We start from the raw sequence: 23,534 nt of genomic DNA, 5'->3' as shown, positions 1-23,534 counted from the left end.
GAATAGAACTCGCGAACTGATTGATTTATAGGATGGGAAAGGCGTGGTAACTGTCTCACTTGTTTTCTATGGACACCTCAACCTGAATGTGTAGTGTGTAATGGAAAGGAGGAAGGTGGGAGTGAAAGTGCAAAGAGAGAAAGAGGAGCCGTAGTGGAGGGCTACGGAGTAATTTCGACCACCTGTGGATCTTTAACCCTGCGCTTGCGTTGACACTACCGCATGTAAGTTGATTACCCCCCCCCCCCCCCCCCGGAATTGTTATTTTTAAATTGCCTCTAATTTGAATTTGTTCGCCCTGAGTGGCGATAATATTCATATTCACAAGCTTTAAGTGCAAAGGAATTTTACATTACTAGTGTGTAGCTCATTGTCCGCAATAACTGAGAGGGATAATTTGTGTCCTAAATGCCACTATGCTTAGCAATATTTGTACAATGACAACTTCACATTCAACTGCAAGTAGAGAATATTCAATAAAGTTTCATTGCTCGACCCATTAAATCTTGTGAAGTAACGCAACATTTGAGATACACATCCAAGTTCCGTGTAGCGTTCTCACCGTAGTGCCAAAGCAATGATCAGTTGGGCACTGACTGTATATTTCCAGGACAAAAATACCTTTTATATACGTCAACCTTTTCTAAGTTCGATTTGCAAGTGCCATTCCAAACAACCGACGCGTACTTCAAGAGCGGCAAGCATATGTACGTTACAGTTTTAAGAACGGAAGTGGAGTACGGAACTCTCTCGAAAGTCTGCAAACGAATCCGTGTGTGCACATAGCCCGCTGAGCAATGCGTTTAGTATGAAAGGAGACGCTGAGGCGGCGGTCAAATGTACACCAAGGTCATTAATTTCATCAATTCTGTCCAACAGCACAGAATTCACAGAATAATGGTAGAGAAAGCTGTGTGTTTTACGAGTAAACGAGACAACCCTAGTTTTAGAAGAATTGAGGGTAAGTCGATTCTTGACACACCAATCAGAAAAAGCATATATGTCCAAATGCAACAACAAACAATCTTGAAAAAATGTATTACCTTGAATATTTTATATCATCAGCATAAAGAAGAAATGAGGAGTTCTTGATCACCGAGGAAACATCAATAATAAAAACGGAGAAGAGAAGCGGGCCAAATACAGAACCTTGAGGGACTCCACTGGTTGCAGGGTAAACAAAGGAGGTATGTCCATTGACACTGACAAAGCGGGAGCGATAAAGGAGATAGTTGCGTAGGAAGGCTGCTAGTGAGACTTCGACGCCAGAACGTAGAAGCTTTTCAAGAAGTAGTGAGTGAGTAACAACGTCGAAAGCTTTGCTCATATCACAGTACACAGTGTCAGCCTGACCTCTTTGAAGGACTGTTGCAGCGGCATACATCATAAACGTGGCTAGGGTGGTAGAAGTAGAGCGACCCGATATGAAGCCATGTTGATTCGGTACTATATGTTTGGATGGAAGGAAAGTACGTTGTGCAAATCTGATTCGAAAAGCTTAGAGCTTGCACATAAAAGAGAAATCGGATGATAATTGGAAACATCAGATTTGTTTCCTGACTTGAAGACAGGAAACACATGTGACACTTTACACACGCGACGAAAGGCAGCATTTCTTAAACAGTTATTAAATATAGCAGTCAGTACTGGTTCAAAGATACAAATGAAGGCTTTTATTATGGCGACTGCAATGTCATCAGGTCCAGGATACAAAGATTGTCTCAGACACTTAGGACTCGCAGTTATTAACTTCTCGTCAAAGAAAAAGGAATTAGATGGTGCACCAGATGGGAGGCATATGGAATCACAATGTGGATGTTTGTATACGGAGGAAAAATGTTGGGCAAAACTGTCGGCAACATCCCGAATTTCCTACCTCTGAGAGTCAACTAAGTTGATACTGGAATCCGATTTAATGGAAAGCTTGCGAATGTACTGCCAGAACTGACTAGGATGATTTGGGACACTCATCTCCAAAGGCTCAAGATAAGAGTCGTGGTCCCGCTTGTATAAGCGTTCGCAAAAAGAACGCAAACGACGAAACTCATCTGTCCAATTGTCAAACGCGGGGCGTTTCGCTGTACGATGGGCTCGTTCCTTAAGTTTTAACGCCATTCTCAGTTCTCTGGAAAGCCAGAAAGGAAACTTCCTACGAGTAGGAATATGCAGAGGTATGTACTGACACATGCCATCAAGAACTATTTCAGTGAAGCGACTGACTTGTCCGTCAGCATCACTAATGTCATTTAAAAGAGACCAGTCTACAGAAGAGAACAAATTGAAGAGACCGACATAGTCACCACGTGCATACGCGAAACGGAGCGAATTCCCCGCCCGATCTGAATTAGTACAGGGTGAGGCAGAGACAGAAGTAGTCACAAGAAGTGGAGGGTTAAATTTGTCACAGCGAGTAAGCGGTATGTCGGACCTCGCGACTCGAACACTTTCTAAATTCGATAGACAGTTATCAAGAATATTACCACAGCAGTTTTCAATGATATTGTGTTGCTCCAAAGAGTTAAAGGCTACAAAATCAAGTAGCATGCTACATTTACTTATACTAAAATGATTATATATATATACATACATATATATATATATATATATATATATATATATATATATATATATATATATATATATATATATATATGCAGATCAATTAAGGGGAAATGAGGGTGCTCGTTATAATACATAAAGGAAAGAAGCCAACAGTCGGCGAGGCCAAGGAAAGCGTTGGGGATGGTACTTTATGTCTTTTTTTTAATGTTTACTTGGATAATCACAGAAATTAGTAATGTAATCTGTTTAGGGGAAATATAATTAAACACAAAGTAGAAGAAAAAACAACGTGCCGATGGTGGGAACCGAGCCCACGACCTCCGAATATCGCGTCCGGTGCTCTTCCAACTGAGCTACATCGGCCGCTGTCCCCCCTGCTACTTGCTTGGGTATTTATGTTGTCTGTATACGAACCTTGAGAGTGTTCACCAGCGCCACCCTCAGCCATAGCGGCGGACGTAGAACGTCCTTTGTTACCGCCAGCGTCACGTGGAACGTGATCAAGAGCGAGGGCGAAAGCTGTGCTAGAACCCTCTTACGCTACCTATGGCTTCAAGACTGCCAGAACCGAGACCCCCGTAAGCTACAAGCAGATCAATTAAGGGGAAATGAGGGTGCTGGTTATAATACATAAAGGAAAGAAGCCAACAGTCGGCGAGCCCAAGAAAAGCGTTGGGGATGGTACTTTTAGGTCTTTTTTTTTCTTTAATTTTTTTTCTTTTCTTCTAAGCAAACATTAAAGAAAAAAAAAAGACCTAAAACTACCATCCCCAACGCTTTCCTTGGCCTCGCCGACTGTTGGCTTCTTTCCTTATATATATTGTAAAAGAAGGCTAGGTTGAGACGGCAAGGTCGTGATGGCAAGGCCAGCGATGCCTTGTCTAGCGTTTTTAATCCGGTGACAAAACCCAGGCGCGTGCCGGAGCCGGCGCCGCGGGACGATGATGATGGTATGTACAAATGAAAGAGGAAGATCATGGCATGTACAAATTAAAGAACATCCACGGAAGGCTCACACAATCTGCCCGGGGGGTCGGAAGCGGCCAGCCTGGCCGCTCCTACCTAACCGATGCATCGCGGCGCACAAACGGTTTCAGGCGAGACACATGAACAATTTCAGTTCCACGGTGGCGTCGATCAGCTGGGGGATCAACAGGCGTCACTTTGTAGTTCACTGGAGAAGTTTGGCTTATGACCTCATAGGGACCTACGTAGCGGTGGTGGAATTTGTCACTAAGGCCAGCGCTGCGCAATGGTGTGTAAAGCAGTACTTCGTCCCCAGGACGAAAAGAGACCACTCGATGTGTAGAATCATAGCGAGTTTTGCGGACTTCCTGGCACGCTGCCGTGTTGACGCGGGCAAGATGACGGCATCTGGTCACACGAGATAAAAAATGGGTAGGTACTGATGTGGAGTAGTCGGGCGTAGAGAAGAAGGAAGCGTCGAGAATTGTAGTGGGAGGACGGCCGTAAACAAGGAAAAATGGTGAGTAACCGGTAGTTCGCTGTACTGCTGTATTATAGGCGAATGTGACGAATGGTAGAATAGTGTCCCAATTTCGATGATCTGGTGTGATGTACATTGATATCATGTCCGACAAGGTGCGATGAAATCGCTCAGTCAGACCGTTAGTCTGGGGATGGTAGCTTGAGGTTGTCTTATGAAGGGTGGATGAGGCGTGAAGAACTTCGGCAACGACTTTCGATAAGAAGGCTGTACCGCGGTCACTTAGGAGCACCCGAGGAGCGCCATGACGCAATACAATTGATCGCAAAAAGAAATTTGCTACTTCTTCAGCGGAACCAGTCGGTACAGGTGCTGTCTCAGCGTAGCGTGTGAGGTGGTCGACAGCTGTTATAATCCAATGGTTACCCCCATAGGAGAGAGGTAGGGGACCATATAAGTCGATGCCGACTACGTCGAATGGCGTGGAGGGACAAGGAAGAGGTTGTAGAAGGCCAGCGGGCGAAGAAGTCAGCCGTTTGCGACGTTGGCACAGAGGGCAGGATGCGACGTATTTGGCAACGGTAGAAGATAAGCCAGGCCAAAAGAATCGTTTTCTCACGCGGTCGTAGGTTTTGTCAAAACCAAGGTGACCTGCAGTAGCGTCATCGTGGAGAGCCGCCAGTATACGTGGGCGAAGCACACGCGGCGCGACTGGGATCCAGCGAGTTCCATCAGGGCAATACACGTAGCGGAGTAAGATGCCATCTTCGAGCTTGAAATTGCGAAGCTGTCGGCGAAGCCTAGCATTGGGAGGGTCCGAAGCGCCGATAAGGCGGTCGATGATAGGACGGCAGTAGGCATCGGCTAATTGCTGTGAGCGGAGAGCGTGCTTGTTCCCAGAGTCGTCAAAACAAACGGTTGTGATATAAGTCGGGCAAAGAGATGCTCGGCTCTGGTCAGAGGTGGAAATGAATTGGGAAGAAAAGCAGCAAGTGGATTCCGAAAGGGGACAGCGAGAGAGAGCGTCGGCGTCTTGGTGTTGGCGACCAGATTTATAAGTGACGTCGAAATGATATTCTTGCAGGCGTAGAATCCAGCGGCCAAGTCGGCCTGACAAATTTTTGAGTGAAGACAACCAGCAAAGAGCATGGTGGTCGGTCACAACTGTGAAGTGCCGACCGAATAGGTAAGGGCGAAATTTTTGGACAGCCCAGACGACAGCAAGACACTCCTGCTCGGTAATGGTGTAGTTTTTCTCAGCTGGAGTGAGAGTCCGACTGGCAAAGGCAATCACTTTCTCACGCGATGTTGCATCACGCTGCAGAAGTACAGCGCCAAGACCGTGACCACTGGCATCGGTGTGCAGGATAGTTGGAGCGCTGTCACTGAAGTGGCCAAGAACAGGATCTGATGTGAGGGCGTGCTTGAGGTCATTAAAAGCAGTTTCGCACTGCTCAGTCCACACGAAAGGGCTGCGTGCTTTTAGTAGCTCATGAAGTGGTGCAGCAATAGTTGCAAAATGCCTTATAAAACGCCGGAAATAGGACGCGAGGCCGAGGAAACTGCGCAAATCTGTAGTCCGTTGTGGACGAGCAAAGTTCAAGATCGCGATTATTTTTTCAGGATCAGGGCGAATGCCGTCATGGCTGACCAGATGTCCCAATATTCTAATTTCCTTCTGTGCAAAGTGGCACTTCTTGGTGTTGAGCTGAAGGCCTGCCGAAGCGAGACAGGTGAGGACTTCATTCAGGCGCGTGAGATGGTCATTAAAGGTTGCCGAAAAGATAACAATGTCGTCCAAGTAACACAAACAGGTTCTCCATTTTAGGCCACGAAGTACAGTGTCGATCATTCTTTCAAATGTCGCTGGTGCGTTACAAAGTCCGAAAGGCATAACGTTAAATTCGTAAAGGCCATCGGGTGTTGCGAAAGCGGTTTTTTTCTTTGTCGCCCTCGTGCATAGGTATTTGCCAATAACCTGAGCGAAGGTCCAAGGTCGAGAAATATTCGGAGCCTTGGAGGGAGTCAAGGGCGTCATCGATTCGCGGCATCGGACATACATCTTTGCGGGTAATGTTGTTGAGTGCGCGGTAGTCAACACAAAAGCGTACCGAGCCGTCCTTTTTTTCAACTAGCACTACTGGGGAGGACCACGGGCTTGTTGAAGGACGAATTATATTGCGATGGAGCATGTCATTTACATTTTCTTCAATTACTTTTCGTTCAGAGAGGGAAACCCGATAAGGCCGTCGGCGAATGATAGAGTTACCTTCAGTAATGATGCGATGGTGTGCAACGCTAGTCCGTCCCAGAGGTGTGGAAGTGGCATCAAAAATGGCTTGGTGGTGTCGAAGCAATGTCAGCAGTTCTTGGCGTTGGTTCGGCGGGAGTTTAGGATTAATAGTCTTTGCGAGAACAGAAAGAGAGACGTCTGTCGAAACACGTTGCTGAGGCGGAGGGGCGGTGAGCACCATCAGGGAAAAAGGTTGAGCATCCACCATACAATTCAGAGAAGTTCCTTTTGGGAGCAGGAGGGATTCATGTGAAGTGTTAGTGGCCACTACTGTCGCTGAGCCGTTGTGGAACCGGACAAGACTTGACGGGAAGGCGATGCCGCGTGGAAGATGACTATATGATGGTGCAATGAGTACGTCCCCGTCAGTGATGTGGTCAGAAACAACAGTAAGCAGTTTTTCGCACTGAGGAGGCAAAACAGTATCAGCGGCGGCAACGAGGGGATGATGTCGTTCAGAAAAGTCAGATGAAAAATCGCTGTCTGTCATATGAATAACACGGTCACCACAAGAAATTAACGCTGAAGCGGTTGACAAAAAATCCCATCCGAAAATCATGAGATGCGCACAAGGTGAGAGCACAGCAAACTGCACATGATGGCGGATTCCGTCGATAACAACTCGTACGGTGCACTTCGCTGAAGGGCGCAAAGGGACGTCATTGGCTCCACGGAGTTCAGGCCCATCATATGGGGTTGTCACTTTTCGCAAACGGTAGCACAAATCAGCGTGAATGACAGAAATTGCAGCCCCTGTATCAATCAAAGCTTCAACCGGTAAACCTTCAGCGATAACAGCAATCACGTTATACGGGCGATCAGGAGGACTTTTAGTTAGTTCGCAGAGTGCAGTTTGACCTCCGGAAACTGCAACACTTAGTTTTCTGGATGGCGGACAGGGAGAACGGTTGCGGGGCGGAGAGGGGAAACTGAGCGGCGGTATGGGGATATGGATCGGCGTCGGGATACATGGTTCCCACGAGGCTCAGAGGAAGATACTGGAGGTGGGGAGGATCGTCGAGGTGGGCTTGGAATAGACCGCCGTTGATAATATGAGGTTGAAGGCATGTCGCATTCGAAGGTGTCGTAACCACGGCGCTCGTTCTGGAGGCGGCGACGACAGAAGCGGGATATATGTCCTCTAATACCACAGTAATAGCAGACTGGTCGGGGGGGACGCCAAGGTGCGCAATTGGGTTGTGTAGGTTGAGCCATCGCCATTGCATTGACGTGATTGTATGTTGGTGCTGGTTGGGGCGGGGGAACCAAAGAAGGGGAGGATGCAGCGACGTGCGCGTAGGTCGGCGCTGGGCGGTTTGCAGAAGGTTCGGTTGTCATAGGGCGGCTGATGGTAGCTAACTCTTCTTTAATCATGTTACGGAGAACGGCGTCATTAGGAGGTGCGGAAGAATGATCGCAGCCATGTCGACAGAAAGGATTGAGGGCTTGAAGCTCCTCGCGGATGATTGCTCGTATCATTGCCCACAGATCAAGGTCAGCAGAGGTCGGACCAGTTGCGAAGCCGGGCTGTAATCGAGAGGACTGCAGCTGGTCGAGGCGTTGACAGGTCGTAATAATTGAATCAACACTTGAAGGATTCTGGGCAACTAAGGTGTGATATGCCATAGCATTGATCCCTTTTAAGACGTGGTGCACACGTTCAGGTTCCGTCATGGTGGGGCTAATGCGCCGACAAAGTGCAAGAACAGCCTCTATGTAAGACGCATATGATTCATCGGGACCTTGAAGGCGGGAAGCGAGCTTGTTTCTCGCGATCTCAGACCGAACTGCCGGGTCGGCGAAGTATTGGCGGAATTGCTGTTTGAAAGTGGTCCAGTTAGTAGTGTGGGGTTCGCGATTAATGAACCAGTTTCTGGCGACCTCAATTAGATAGAACGAAACGTTGAGGAATTTTAAAGCATCGTCCCACCGGTTATAGGCACTGCAGCGTTCATATGTGTCCAGCCAGTCATCCACGTCTTCGTCACGACGACCAGCGAACAGCGGAGGGTCACGTTGACGTGTGGGCAGAGTCGGAGGCATCGGTGCAGCTGAGGTAGAGGGTCCGGCCGGGTTGGGATTGCTCTCGGTGGACATGGTTATGGTTGTAGTTGCCAAACGGCGACCGGAACGTAGCTCCAGCGAGAGGCAGCAAGGGGATCGAATTCGACCTCCACCACTTGTAAAAGAAGGCTAGGTTGAGACGGCAAGGTCGTGACGGCAAGGCCAGCGATGCCTTGTCTAGCGTTTTTAATCCGGTGACAAAACCCAAGCGCGTGCCGGAGCCGGCGCCGCGGGACGATGATGATGGTATGTACAAATGAAAGAGGAAGATCATGGCATGTACAAATTAAAGAACATCCACGGAAGGCTCACAATATATATATATATATATATATATATATATATGTTGTGTGAAGAAGTAAATAAGTTCCAGTTCATATCTGCATATCTGGAGTATTAAAATTGCCTAAATTGAGAAGTTTGTGTTTGCTATGACGAGTTATAACATCTTCGATTGAGAGCAGAACATCATCATAGGCTGGATGAGAAAGACTCGGAGGACGTGTTGGTAATAATGTCGGTAATTTCTATTGAGAAGCGTTTATTGTGCAGACATTTGAATGTGCTACAATCTCCGGGATGGTTCAGCTGTTTAAGCCAGAGTAGCTTGTAAAAACCCTTTATAATGTTAACTTTCTTATATAGATGATACACTTATGCTATTTTAAGGGCGGTTGCATGAAACTCAGTAGAAATTGTAGAGAAATTGAGAAAAACATGAACGAATCATTAACAGAATTTCTCGATAAAAGAAATCAGCGTTTTGAGTACTGGGTAGACCATTACTTTAGGAATGATTTATAAGAACAGAAAAACGGATAACAACAGGTTTTCGCAGAGGAGCTAGGTGAGGCACGTGTGAATGTATAACTTGTTATATAATGCTGCTTAGCTGTTTAGGCTTAGTGGTTTTGGCTGCTCAGCCGTAGTTACCCGCATTAAATCGTGCCTTGGCGTCGTTCCGATAGAACTAAGAATAAAATTGTCTTGTCAGCCGTCCTATCCCAACACGTGTGAAAGGAACCCAAGTGGTCAGTCATTTTTCTGGAGCGCTTTACTGCGGCTCTGATCTCTGTACTCTGCGGAGCTCGGTACTGTGTACGATTCTCTAAAGCCCACCTACAAATACGAGGCGCTAAATGCCATATACCGCATTATATTGTTGTACAGTACCAAACCACAAAATTCGGACCCATATTATGGAATACCAATCAGAAGCATAACCGGTTGTTCCATACTGTATCACAAAGTAACACGACAACACTTTCACTTTGGCTTGCTTAAAAATTTGCGCGCTACACCTGATCCTATGCACGGAGAGTCGGTGTACGTCAAATCAATTCTCCTCTACTGGCGCTGACCGGGTTCACTACTTGAGTCTTTAGAAGTGGCTTTATTTCCTTTATAGGAGCATTTGAGCTAATGGACTGTATTTGTACAAATTCATTTCAGTGTAACACAGGGTTTTCCTGAAGCCATATTATGATTTCCACACTTCGTGTTAACATTTTACAGCTATCTGTTAAAGCGAACTGAACTTTATTTCTTTAAACTGGGGTCCACAAAGGAATTCGGAAAAGAGAATTAGCCAATTGAGAGGAAGCACATTACCAGAGGTTTAGCACCGTTAAATATGGTATTCAGGTATTATGCTTGGTAGAACTCTTTCGCAGCCCAGTTTAACTGGCATCATCACCATTGGTATCCATAGCTGGATCTGAGTCGAGGTGTAGTTGCTCCTCGTGCCTACACTCATCGAGTGATGTCATTGCTGTTTCCCTCGCGCGATGGCGTGACGTCACCAGCGTTATTGATCACGGGCTTCACCCTCTTTCTCAGCTCCAAGTTTACAAAGTCAAATCAAGATGTAAGTCAAGTAAAGATCATGACCTTGTGGTGTGAGAGCTACGTAGTCCACAAGGTTAAAGAATCTATTGGGGATAGTGAGGCACAATATATTTATAGCCATACTTTGTGTTATGGCTCCTGGAAGGGCAAGGACTAGCCCGCGCTGTCGTTGCGTGTTAATTTATATCTCCCGCATTTTTCTGCGGACACTGCAACCGCATAGCAACAGTTCGTCCTCCTCCTCTTTTAATGTAAAATGTAGGTCAAATTGAAGCCCACTTGAAGAGCGGCTCTATCTAGTGTAGTGAAGCTTTCTATTCAAACTCCATCGCTAAGTGCCGAAGGTGAGCATCAGATAAAATTAGGGACAGGATTATGTTTGGTGATTTCTGGATTAGAAAGGAGGAACAAACAACTAAATAAAGCTAACCATTGTCAGACATAGTGAGAGAGCTCAAATTTCTCAGCGTCAGCACTGCTAAGTGCTGTAGTGCCATTCAGCCATAGTGTTCCACAAAGCAACAGTCCTATTCTGGGTGGCAAAGATAACACTACAGCCACTGGCAGATTTTATACTGGAATAAAACATAATGGCTCTAGCTATTGAAAGTATATATCCAGCCGGAGACATTAGTCGGGTGATGAAACCGTGGATGGCAGGACTGCCTTCAGGGAGCATATGCGCATTTTAAACAGGGTAAGGAAGATCATTGGGTTCGTTGGCTGAGCTGCTGTTTCATGGATAAAATATTTCATATGATATTGATTGTCTCATGGGAACAGTAACTGTATTTTGCATTCGATAAAGCAGTTATTAAATATGAGCATTTCATTAAAGCGCAGCCAATAGTTAAAATGTTACATGTTTCCGAAGCTAGACATTAACTAAGAAAGTCCTCGAGGTAGACTTTGCATATACTGATTATACGAAATGTATATTTTCGCGAACTAAAATGCAATGTATGTTAGCCCGCAGGAAAATAAGAGAGCTCCCCGCACTTTTGCATGCAGTTGGCTTACCAATGCAGAGTTTTTTATCACAGCGCCATTTGTCAACGTTCATTAGGCTGAAGCATTTACATCGTGGTTAGGAGCTCTTTTCAAGCCGAACACGCACGAGTTCTTCATCAAGGAATAAGCTTATTTTCTGCTACCCTTCCTAAACCACATGAGAGAGTCCAGCCACCGTAGCTAGACGTACCCTGTGGAAAGCATTATGTCTGCATGGAGCGCGAGTTAACTTTGACGTTTTAAGTACGCCAAACATGAAAGGAAGGGATGGAGTGCTTTTGTATAACAGCAGTTTTAATCGAAAGCTTAGTTTGTAGAGAACGTTTTCTTAAAACGAATAACCCTTGTTACGATCCTAAGCATCATCTCTGCGTGCTCATACAGTGCAGTGGGGTCGTTGAGTAGCAGAAAGCATGGTCTTGGTCTGTAGCCATGGCAACTGCATCACTTTATTTTTCCAAGCAATTTATACTTTTTTAAGCACCGCCATTACGAAAACCTCCTCGCCAAGTTTGACTTCACTTGTGCTCTTCCTTGACTCCTTTACTTCAGTTTCAGAATCTAGAATCATTATCTCCGAAGGGATGCTGGAAGCTGACAGATTTTTTGCTGCACGCATTCATTAACGCTACGCGTTTTTAGTGGATTACTGCGGATAATATTTTTCCGATTTTACGTAGACAGAGACCGGACAGCACACGACCTTCTTGCATTCCACCTTCCCTAACATCTGGTAGCCTCTCAACTAGAATGAAATGTCATTAACTCAAGTTATTTCCCTGACCCAGTCTACATGCACGCTTCCTATCTTTTATCGTTACACCTACTCTTTTCCGTTCCTTAGCGCTCTTCGTTGTCCTCAGCTTAACTAAAACCTTTTTCATTAGCCTCCATGTTTATGTTCCATAGGTGAGTACAGGTGAAATGCAATTTTTAGGTGTTTTCCACTTGAGCGATACCAGCAAGCTGCTAGTCATAATCTGCGAGTAATTGTCAAATGAGCTCTATACCAATCTTATTCTCCAAGTTTATTCTCTTTCATGATTGTGATCTGCGGTTACTACCGGTCCTAAGTAGACATATTCGCCTGCCACTCGCAGCGCTTTGCTACCTATTGTCAACTGATGTTCTTCCCCAAGGCTGCTGAACATTACCTCAGTCTTCTGCATGCCGATTGTAGGCCTACCTTCTTGCTTATGATGGTTAGGTCATCAATAATTCTTAGGAGTTTATTCTTGTAGTTTTTAGGAAGGCAATGTCATCAACGAATCGCAGCTTACTAGGTATTCTCCATAAACCCTTTCCCATAGCTGCTCCCATTCCAAGCCTCCTAACACTTCCTCTAAGCAAGCTGAATAGTACTGCGAAAAATTGCGTCTCGTTGCCGAACACCTTTTCTCAATGCAGCTTTATTACTTTCTTTGTGCGAAATTATAGTTGCGGAGCAGCTACTATTGACTCGTAATTTGAGTCTAGTTTTATTGAATTGCTTTTTATGGAGCCTTTAAATAGATAAAAATATATCAGCGGGTGGTTGGCAGGTGGTGGGGAGTTACAAAGCCTTCAACACAATTATAACATTTAAATATCTTCGAAACCTATACAGGGTATTTTAGATATGGTTAAGAAGGTGAGTGGCAGAACTCATAATACGTGGCTGTGTCTCGGCCACAGCGGCTACTGCTGTATTTAATTTCATTGTCGCATACAAAAATAACTAATTTTGATGATCAATTGGCAATCACAGAAGAATACACACACTGGAGAATGCGTTACAGGTGCTCGTTATAGAATTTCAGGTATAGGTACAACACGAAACACTCCCCGCACTTTTAGCATTCAGCCAATCAAACGGTAACCAGGAAGTTCTACTCGCGATCAAGAGGGAATTAATTACAACTCCAATGCTTGTGCACTTTCAAACAGTTCCTTTCATTTCTGATCAAGTCACGTGCCTTTATGGGGGAATAGCTACGGGATTGGACTGTACAGCGAGAGTTTCATCATTCGAATCCGTTTATTGTGGGCGATTATTCTGAAAGAGAAATAGTGTAACGCAATGTGCAACAAGCCAAAAATCGTGGTAATTAATATTGTACGGTTATTCTTGGTTGAGGCATGACACGGGCAAAGTTTTGTTGATGGGCTTCAAAACGCGTTGCATTTATTAGTGCAAAAAAAAAGGTCATACGCTTAGCAGTTCGGCACCCTGCCTGCTTCGAACATGTTCATCCGCTTTGAACTCTAGTTGGAAGAGCACTCAAGAAGTAAGCGGGAGGCAAACGACAGTTACCACGACTGCCATTGTTGACGTTAGCCGTTTGCCTCCCACTAAGGCAACTGGTTTCGCGGGGAAAAGCTGTTGCCAAACGATAAGCCTTCGTGACAAAGTCAGTTTTGCTGTCTCCCGAAGTTTCGTACGTTTTAAAAGCCTTACTCCTTGGTGTTTAGAGCGTTACAATATCTGGAGTAGCATAAACAACAGCGGTAAATAATGGTCGTGCAAGTTCGCTTGGAACGGGGCTATTACGGCCGATGCACTGTCACGCGCGATAAGGCTGTCACGCGCGATAAGGCTGTCACGCGCGCTAAGGCTGTCACGCAGCTGAATACGAGAAAGCCCAGAGAAAGTAATTGCATGGGGCTTCTCGCTCCCACTGTTCAGGTATCATTGGAGACATTGTATTTTGACCTGAAAGTGTAAGCTTCATTGCCACTCCTCTGGTAATTTAAACAATGCACGTTGGTGCCAAAAGTAAATCATTATGGCAGGGGTAAATTCAGATGTGTTCTTTTCTTGAACTCACCTTTTGATATATCTGTAAAAATATTTGACAGCTTCTTTGTTTACCTCCTAGACAAAATTCATACATTTGCGTCCTAAAGCTCTGTGCTGTGGTGTGATGCTTGCACGTGGTCTCCTATTCATTTCATATACCCTTATACTTTTCAGTTCCTAAAGGTACATAAAGCGATGCCCTTCAAATTCTTGAAACCAAATTGCACGTTTTGGATAATACTTAATATGTACTTAATATGGCACACTGACTTTATTATGATCGCTGAATAGAGGATTTTCACTAGAATAGATGGTGTTTTCGCCATTGTATGTCATGGGCTTTAATATCTGAAGTGTTAATTTAACGAATTTGTATGTACGATCCGGCCTCGGGGTCATGCAGTGTATACCCAGACCTGCATATTGTTTTTCCATTTTATAAACTTTCTCAATAGTATAAGAAAAACGACCTTGCTATACCGATGTTTATCAATTTTTTTTCTCATCTGATTTACCTTTCAAGAATGAACGAATAAATTTGTTTCCCTTTCCGCTCAATTCAGTTTGAACTGTTCCCAGAAATCTTTCAAATATAATGAATAATAATGCAGATTTGAAGTCCGCAAAAGAAAAGAGAAAATCAGCATTATTTCGTCCAAGCCTTACACGATTCCACACAGAACATTTTGTTTTCCTTTCACAAAAAAGGAAATATGCAAATCTCGAAAAATCTTTGGTTCATTAAAAGTTATGCGGCTCACCACTGCATAGTCGCTGCTGTACAGAACAGTCAGGCGGTTCTGTTTCAGCTTTAGAAACATTATGTTCACTCGTATGATTTATTTCAACTCCGAGGACTGTGGATCATTTTACCTATGCTAAAGCACCCACGAAGCATTAGTAAAAAAGAAACTATTAAGACGACCTGTAACCTCACCTTAGGAGTAGAAGGAGTAGCAACTTTAACGCGCCCTACTCATTCCATTAATTTTTATCATTGCGAGACTGGGATGGAGCATAGGAGCGTTACAAAGTGTGAAACGCCTTTAATTGGTTTGTGTTTTGAGGTGAAAGGCGCTGTTTTGTCTCGATTCTCTCTGGGCACTTAAAGTTGCAATAAACGGCATACAGTTTGGGCCCCACCGGGTTGGCGCCGTGGTTACGGCGCTTGATTAGTGTTCCCAAGGATGCGGGATTGAATGCCGACCTCGGCGATCGCTTTTAAATAGAGGCTAAAATCAAGGCGCTCGTGTGCTATGCGATGACAGTGCACGTTAAAGAACCTCAGGTGGTCGAAATTTTCGCAGTCCTCCACTAGGTCGTCTCTCACAACCAGAGTCGCATTGGGACGTTAAACCCTACAAGACAAACAAACAAGCATACTGTTTGGGGGTACATGAGCCATCGTGTCGAATCTATATCGCAAATCGCCTCCAAATGTACTAGCCGACGAATGATACGTGGTAAATAAAATGCTATGATACCATCCTGAATGCTGTGCAAGCAACGGTTGCGTCACAATTTTCATGGATATCACATGCATGTTCTTTTTTGTTGGCATATTTTTCCTGCTGTGGACTTGAGCGATGGCGTCGCTTTTTCGGCCGAGCGAGTTCTATGCACTTCGTGAAAAATTTTCAGTCGTTGTTTAGAGACGCTTGGCGTGGACACAATATGCAATTGTGCGAATAATAGGTAAGCGGCGTGTCTAGCGTCAGACAGATTTTTCTTGGCTTCGCACAGCTTTTTTTTTTTTTTTTTCAGATCGGCGCGTTTGCGCAGCCGGAGGCAGTCAGTATTGTATGACTCAAGAAAACAACTTCTTGGATTCAGCTATTTTTAATCTTATTTATTCTTTTTTTCAAAGCTCAACAATTACAATATCTACGAGGATGTCAGTTGACTCGATCCATCGTCTAGCCCTGCGATAAGAAAAGTTCTAATGGGTTCATGATGGCAGAAAATTTGCAAGTATCGGTAGAGAGCACGTGCACTAGACAGCAAGGTGGTTACCAGACGCTTCTGTAAAAGAGTGGAAAAAGAGACATGAGGGTCCCTCAGTGCAGCAGGGATGCTATTTCGACGCACCTAATTACGTGCATGGACACAACAGTTCAGCTACTTCGCTGCCAATATTTGAAAAGATTAAGCATGCGCGGAAAGCTTAATTGCACTCTCTAAAGCGAACAGACCGCTAGCGAGCTTTCTCACTCTTTCTTTGCTTTTCGATAATTGCTTGAAGAGGCAGGTGAAGAGAGTAAATAGAGTTGCGCGCGATGACATAAATTGATGCAACAAATTGCGATATTGCGTGCACATTTCGTCCTTGCAATAATTGCCTTGTTTTTACTTCGCCCACGCGTCTGTTTATTTTCCTTATGGCCTCTAGAGGGAACAAGTAGGCAGGGGCACAAGTTAAAAAAAGTGGATGCAGTTTCTGGTATTTGGAGCTTGCACAGGGGGGGAGCCGTATTGTGGCTTTATTTCACCATCCCTTTCTTCATGTCCTATTTCGGCATCTGATGGGCGCGCTGTGTGAACAGCAAAGTTTGAATGACATCCTTGTTTTAAGTGGTTGTAGGTGGCGCTCTTTGAAGGTGCACGGTAGGGTGCTCGGTGGTGGCTTAAAGCGCGCGCATCGAGGCACCTTAGTGCAGAGAGTTGGAGTTGGGTGCGAGTGGAGTATTCTAAGGGGGAGTTGTACTTTTTGTCGGGGGGGGGGGGGGGGGGGCGGGGGCCCAGGGGCACACGCATCTAAGGCGTTTTCCAGAAAGCGAAGGCTATTCACGCAGGCACGCACTTTTGGGAATGCGCACAGCAAATATGTAATAAAACGATCAAAACGATAAAGCAATGAAAAAATAAAAAACGAGCAAGAGAAGAGCCTTACACGTTTCACGCACCGTGCAGCGTGTGCCTCGGCCAGAAGAACAGTCGTCGTGTGTTCTCATCTTCAGGCCAGTCGAGGGCGCTTTCTCTACCAAGCTATTGCTATATAACTAATAAAAAGAGGAACATGAGTGCTAGACTTGGAAATAAAATCAGCTGGGGGCACATGCTCATACTTTCTGTACAGTAAATGCCGTCCGCCTTATCAGCTCAGCGACCAAATCTTCCCATTTAAATAACAAATCCTGAACCGGCAATAGCAGCGTTTGGTATGCTGATGCCGCTTTCATTTCGCTCACTATGTTGTCCCAAAGAACACTACAGAAATTAAAAAGCGCGCACAGAGCGGTATAACTATTCGAGCTTCGCATCATTTAGCTAGGATTACCTGCCCTTCGTACAATGAGCTGTTCCTAGGGAGCCACTGCAGACTCTCATGCTCGCTAATGCGCCTTCAATTTTGAAGGCGCATTATTTGAATGTTGAGAATAAGAAAATGTTACAACATTAACATACGTAATGTCTAATATAACTCCACAACGTTAAAGGCACCTCCACCGAAAAGCGGCGTCGGCGGCCAGCCAGGCGTCAGCGCCCGTCCGTAGCACTGCTGTTGGTGTTTTGAGCGAAACATCTCCAGCATGGTGCTGGCAGGCGGTAGCTGGCAGCAGACATGGCTGTGCACTGGGTGGAGGTAGGTTTTACGTTCTGCAGGTGCTGAAAACTCATGTCTCTCCTTTCATATAAAAGTGTGATATCAGAATCAGCCTGCCAGGAGCTCTGTATTCAGGTTATCCCCAGCCCACGCAGGCGCGTCCGTACGACTTGGATAAAAAGGGGGCTTTAAATGTGGGCTGATAAACCTATGATATGGCGTCATATCTCTAAAGGACTGAAGGGTTCTCAGTAATTCATTTCACGTCATGGTGATTATTCTTTCAAATGTCCTTTTCTTTTGGCGTATCCTCTGAGCGATTTTTTAAAGGCCCTCTTTGTCACGACTGAAAGATTCTAGATTCAAAATGTGCCTCTTTTTAAGCTTCTTTGTGAACATAGAGATAACATGGACAGAAACAAAATACTTTAAATAAACGTTTTCCGAGTCTTTAGAAACTTGTAGCATATTATATAATCCTTATTGGCCTTGTACACTTGTTGCCTGCCAAGCTGAATACCCTCCCCGCTTTCTACGAAGCAGCCTAGCAGCGCACAGTCCTGCATCTTCAACTCACCTAGTGCTGTGAATTGTCAGGCTGTCATACACCTTCCCTTTTATTACTGTTTTCTCTCCAGTCCGAGAAATGCTCCATCGTGTTTTCAAATGCCATAACAGGAAGGTACCACGACGATATGCTAATACGAATAGAAGACTTTTTCAAAGTACCCGCCCTAAAGGCACAATTGTTCAGCATTTTGAGCAAAACCAGCCGATACCTGAATAGCGGGCAACAGAAAAAGTTCCCGGCAAACCGTCAGCCCTCATCACTAGAGTGAGAATCACGAACACTGGGAGCACTTTGCTGGCATCTTGCTTCAAATACGGCAAAATATTTAGTGATTTGAACCGGCTCTAAGTTGAATAACGCGGCTTTGGCATTTTATAGAACAAAAACGCATGCACATCAGGCGTTCTGGAAAGGCCAACCGCAGCACTCAGAATTTATCTCGAGCTTTTAACACGAGTATGGCGCTGGCAGCCGGTTGCTGGTAGCTGACATGGCTGTGTACTGGCAGGACTTAGGCTTGAACTATGTTACGTTTGTAAGAGATGTCAACTCGATCGGGTCATCCTTTTATATGGGAGGGTGATATCAGAATCAGCCGTCTAGGACTTTGGCATTCAGGATACCCCTAGGCCTCGCAGACACAATCATACGGCTTGCTTAATGCCGGCCTTTATATGTCAGCTGGTAGAGTGCGCTTTCATGTCATACCCTTAAAGGCGGAGGCTACGTGTCGCTCAATATGTTGTGAACAAGCAAAAAAATGCCCACAAGACAGCACTCGCTGTCGTGAAAGTTTCGGTGAGGTATATTTTATACTTAGTTCAGTACGCTTTGGGAAAACATTAACGACGAAGTGCACAGAACCCCGGTATCCTGAAATCCTGTCCTTACCTGTTTATAAAGGCGCACAGATAAAAACGCAACACGATGGTCACCAACTAGCGTGTAATTTGTGTCAAACATTGAAGAGCTTGGAGTAGAATTAAAACAAACAAGCACAGTGGTTCACCCCTTTAATGCCTAGAATGGCAAGAAACAACGCACTATGAATGACCTATGAATACCACTATGAATAAAGAACTAGGCGCAATTCTTGCCATTTTACAAATAAGCACATAAACTAAAAAAAAGAATAAACGAAATCAAGCAAAATATTACTTAGGCAAATAAAGGTCAGGTATGTTGAATTAGCAATGATAAAGTAGTCATGCTTTCGCCTCCAAAGTAGGTAGGCAGCCTTAAGATCCCACAGGAAATGTTCGTGCCGGGAGGCTTGCTAAAGCCATTATGAACAAATTTGTTTTCAGTAAATTGAAGGCTCATTAGCTCTGTCTTTAATATGCATCATTCAAACACGACACGAAAGAAAATAACAAAAAAAGGAAGCAAGAAGGAATTGAGGCAGTGCCTTCCACAAGAATTTTCAATATCTGGGATTCTTTTGGGTGCACTGACCTTCCACGGCACAAGAGCGCTTTTCAAAGTTAGGCTCTGCGTGACTTCCCCCGCCGCGGCCTGCAATCAACCGCGCGACCTGAATTTTCGTACATTGTGAGGAGCACCTCTGAGGAGCGAGCGGGCGATAGGGCGGATGAAAATCTTTAGGAATACGCTCGAGACGCCTAACGCTATGCGCAGTGCGAAAAGGCAGCGAGAGTGAACAATAACTCTATTGATATACGTAAATAACGCCGGAGACTTATCAAAGGAGGATGAGTAGCGCCAGCACGTGCTATACAGATCAATGCTGGGTCGCCTTCGACTACCGCACGCACGGAATTTAGGAGGGCTGTATAGACAATTTTAACGCCTCTTCTTCTACTTCGAAAGGTGTTCGTGAGTTTTTCTATGATACCTAAAGCGGAAAAAGTGACTGATGATGAAGTCTCCCAAACTTAAGAGGCTACTTCCATCTTCAAGCTCGGTTCTTATACACTAGAAGTTTTGCCTAATGTCCTATTTCCACTTACTGCTTCTGGAGAGATATTCTGTACGCGGAACTCGAACTGTCGCGTTCAGTTCAAAATAAAACTACGGCAAATATGTATAATGTGATGATTTTATGTATATCTGGTAATAAAATGTGAAATTGGTTTGGGTAAGGAACGACAAGAGTGTTATCATTTTAACTGCGAGTTTGACTAAAGTGCTAACGTCTTATTTTCTGGTGTTAAGAAAATGGACATGAAAAATGCCAGCATTCACAAAACGAGTAAAAAAGAGAAGGAATTTACTTTCCCTAAAAAAAAAATATTTTTTTTTGTTCAGGCAGAAACCAGGTGAAGGGCTTCAGCATCCAAGTCAGACGCTGAAGATCGTAAGGTTACGCTAAAACAAAATCTTGCCGGTGCTCCCTCTTTCCACTGTTATTTTATGCATAATGGCTGCTCGATTAGCGATTTAGCATAAATGTTTACTTCTCAAATTTCAAAGTTCTTTCCGCTCCAATGTATTCGAACAATATTCCAAGGCTAAAGACTGAAGGAGCATAAACTCTTAAAGCTTTCTGGATCGATTCTACTGCGTATTCTAGTAACCGCGTGTAGTTAAAGGCTAGATGATAAGGGGATCGCTAAGCACCGCTTACCTTCCGGCGGCAACTAATCCTTTGAAGGATCCTGGCGGGCATCATTACCTTGTTCCGTGTCACCAAGTAAGGTGCTTCGATGACCACATAAATACTGCCTGATCATGTGGTGTGAACTGTCGATTGCCGAGTCGCGTTTAATCGGCTTATCATGCAGGACCCTCACATTTGCATTTAGAACATTATTCGCTAAGCCCAGCGCTGTGCTGCACAGAAAACAAAAGCAATTAAACGAAAGACGGGGATTTTATTCGGAAGATCTAGAAAAAAGTGACTTTTCCGTTTTTTTTTTTTTTATGGAGATGTGTTTAATGTAAAAAAGCACAATGGTGGACCCATCCGATTTGTTCAGGCACACATGATCAAGACAGAGGGCTAAAGGAAAGAGGAAGGCATGGAATAAAATCTTGACTCTATCGACCTCGCCGGCGGGGTTAATGATGGGATCTTCCTGATCATGAAGAAGCCTAAATTTGCATGGCTGCCTTAATATGACGATAACTTGAAGCATGATTGTCAATATAAATTGCGCAGCCATTGAGAACACTCATTTAGTAAACTTGACCAGCAGAAAATGAAAGAGAACTTTCAAAAGGACTATCTGATTGGTGTGCAGCTTAAACACGCTGAAGTATATAAACACTAAAAAATATTACACGTCAAGACAATTTACCTATTTTTTGTTTCTTAAAACAGGCTTTTTGAATTTTTCATCACACGTAGTCGAGAAAGCATGAGTTCTTATCCAGAAGGAAGAAATTTACGATGTTGATTTATTTCCCGTGGAGCACAATTAATTAAAAACCATATATGACTGCAGTTATCAACATGGAGAAGTCTCGAAAGATGATTATTCTCTGATTGTAGTGACTATTGTTAGGCTTCAAATGTGTATTCAGCGTTAAAAAAACGCTATTTTTCATAGTTCAAACCGTTTAGGTAAGCTTAGGCAATTTCTATACACTTAAACGCACTATAATTCACTTCCATTATATTGTTACGTGGCGACAAACGAAGAGGACGGCACAACATGGCGACAGGATGAACGATGATTTAATGTCTGGCCTAGTCCGAGTTGATGGTGACGGGACGGTAAGGATGTTCAAGGAAATGCAGAAGTGAATGACTTGCTTGCCGCTACGATGTCTAATGCGTGGGTGATCCGCCTCTCCTGGAGCTCTTCAACCATTCGCCACCAAAGCCTCCATAGGACCGATGCCTCAAGGTCGCGTCGGGCGGCTTGGGCGGAGCTTGCGTGTTAATGTCCATCGGTTTCTTCGGGTCATTCGGGTCTATCGGGTCCTTCGTCTCGGTTAAGTTTGGTTGGTCTGTGATTTCTGTATGTCTTAAGATTCGGGCTGGGGGCTGGGCGGTGGTAGTTGGTCGGATCTGGGCTGGAAGGGCTAGGGCGAAGCTGCTCGGTGATGTCCCTGGGCCCACGGTCGATGGTCCCGGCTCAAAGATGGCGTCGATGCTCCAAGGCAAGGATGAGGATGACGTACACCGCACTTCCAACCAAAATGTTACGTGATGACCAGCGAAGAGGACGGCACAACATGGCGACAGGATTAACGATGATTTAATGTCTGGCCTAGCGCGAGGGCTCCTCTCGCGCCACTGCCGATCTTCTTCTTCGCAACAATATTATTTGAAGAAGTGAAAATCACCGCACGTAAAAATTTACTCTAAGGCCAAATAACCATTGATGCGCGTCTATCACACCCCCGAAGAGTGAGGTTTCAGCCTTACATAAGTCAGGACAAATATGAAGAACATATGTCTGAGCAGCATCATGTACGATGAACGGTTCACTAGAAACTGGCGTAGACGCCGACTCCTCCTCTCGACCTAGATAGGAATGCGAAATTTTATGCTCTCATAGGTTTGATTAAACCTTTAATAATTATTGACTCCAACTCACTTCTTCCGGGACATCTTAAATTAAGAGCAACACACGGTCACTTCCATTTAACTGACAAAAAGTGCACAACACATCGACAATGTGTTCTAGGTGACAAAGAAGACTAACTTTCATCTATAACCAAGCAATGTAAGTTTTTATTTACGACACAGCACAAAACGAATGTTTTTGTTATAAGAGCTATCTCGCATAGAATAAAAAGGTGCAGAACTTCAGAAAGGACACCATATTTTAATGCAGGCCTTTATATCGTTAATGTTTTGCATCTAGTATTAAGGGCCGTGGCCACGCGCGTTTTCATTTTGCATATAAAGCAAAAGACTTAAAATTCCTCCCGACACTATCTCTATCACAGATAACCTCCTTGATCCGTTCATACTTGTCATGAAACAACTTCTCTGAGAGCTTTATTTTTAGTTTTGCCGAAAGTTACGAATATTCAGTTCTGCCGCTGTAGCCGTAAATGGGCCCACTTTTGTTGCCAGGACAGCTTAACCCTGTAAACAGCTCCCCCTGAATCACCAGCCTAAGTGCACGGTCAAGATGTTTACTTGTAAAACATGGTTGTCGCATCTTCGCCGTGTGTAATTGATCGTTGCTAGTGTCAACGTTAAGGTATTTCTTTCAGTAGAACGTCGTTGCCCGATCTGTGGTCCTAGTCACAATTATTCGTGCCGTGGACAGACATTTATACTGTACCATATCATCCATATTTCTCTTCTGCCGCTCTAAACACGTTTTCATTTGTACAAAAATGAAAATATCAATTTTTCCGGCGGATATTTGTCAGAAGCGCATGATCAGCCGCTGTTACTTGACAAGATGATCTATGATTGCCTAAACGTAGCGATTATAGTTTTTCTTCAGTATGGGTCATAGTAATTTGTAAACCAGCCGTTAGAATGTG

The 23,534-nt window shown here is 44.6% G+C and overlaps 1 protein-coding gene across 2 annotated transcripts in view; it reads left to right on the top strand.

The window, feature by feature from the left end:
- Positions 1–23,534, top strand: part of LOC146179073 (orexin receptor type 2-like) — a 607,445-nt gene that overhangs the window by 242,634 nt on the left and 341,277 nt on the right. The gene's annotated exons all lie outside the window — the stretch shown is intronic.

The sequence above is a fragment of the Amblyomma maculatum genome, chromosome 9, assembly GCF_055883805.1.
Source record: "Amblyomma maculatum isolate TAMU_Amacu chromosome 9, ASM5588380v1, whole genome shotgun sequence".
In the NCBI taxonomy this organism is placed as follows: Eukaryota; Metazoa; Arthropoda; class Arachnida; order Ixodida; family Ixodidae; genus Amblyomma; species Amblyomma maculatum.
The sequence above is the reverse complement of the archived record's forward strand: the minus strand, read 5'-3'. Positions and strand labels throughout refer to the sequence as shown.